The following is a 1,310-nucleotide window of genomic DNA, read 5'->3' as shown; positions in this document are numbered from 1 at the left end:
TATATAGCAGAAGATGGCCTAGTCAGCCATCATTGGGAAGAGATGCCCCTTGGTCTTGCAAACTTTATATGACCCAGCACAGGGGAATGCCAGGGCCAAGAAGTGGGAGTGGGTGGGCAGGGGAGCAGGGTTGGGGGATATAGGGGACATTCATGATAGCATTTGAAATGTAAATTAAGAAAATATCTAATAAAATAAATTAAAAAAGAATTATCTGTATTCTGCTAGTATTTTATTGTATTTGTGATGTAGGGGATAGTGGCCTTATTTGTGCCACCTTATACACAAATTCATTTAAATAACAAATCATGCTATAGTAGGGTTCTACCATAAACCTCATAACAAAAAAATTATTTCCCACTATAGGAAGTCCTTGAGAATATTTTTGAAAATAAACCATTTAAGATTTACATTTTTCTTGTTTCCTATAAAAGCCAATCAGTATATGTTTACAGATAAAATACCCTGATTTCCTCTAATGAGTATTCATTAACTCTTTATTAATATTAATTAAATGTTAGACACCTACTGATGAGGCAAAAGGCTGTGAATTTTACTGTAATTCAGAATCACTGGGGAGTGAAAATCCAGTGCAGTCAGGGTCAGCCACTGGAATACAAGCAGTTAGAGAATGTACTGTCACAAGGGTTGACACAGTTTTGTGTTGCCTGGAGAGGCCACACATTGCTCTGACCTCTCCCAACCTGTTTGCCTCTGGCTGTGTGACCCATGTTCTTGGCACAGCTTCCTTTGGCATGGCTACCGCTGACCTCCTGCACTGGTCTGAGCTGTCCTGTTCCACTTCATTAGTTGTGACTCTCTGTCCAACAGCCCTGCTCTTATTCAGCCTCTCATCCTTCCTGACTATTGTCACTGAAGAAGAGAGGCATGTTGAAAGACTGCATATGGTGGCTCATGCTTATAATTCTAATAATCCAAAAGCAGAAATACTATTGGGTCATTAAAGCTAGTCTGCAGTACAAATTGAGTTCTAGTATGTCTCTAGCACACGTCAAACTAATATTTAAACATATTTGGAGAATTTAGAAAATTAATTGGAACATAAAATTAAGTCCTCTAATGGAAAGATCTTACATACATATATACTAGTGTTCTCTCTGAATACAACTGTACTTTCAAATTTTTGAACCAAGAGTGCATGAAATAAAATTCATACACTAGAAGCTGGAGAGATGGATCAGGAGTTAAGAATACTTGCTGCAGGAGGCTTATAGTCAGGCGTGGTGGCGCACACCTTTAATCCCAGCACTTTGGAGGCAGAGGCAGGCGGATTTCTGAGTTCGAGGCCA

This window comes from Mus pahari, chromosome 21 (genome assembly GCF_900095145.1).
Source record: "Mus pahari chromosome 21, PAHARI_EIJ_v1.1, whole genome shotgun sequence".
NCBI lineage: Eukaryota > Metazoa > Chordata > Mammalia > Rodentia > Muridae > Mus > Mus pahari.
Note: the sequence above shows the minus strand (reverse complement) of the source record.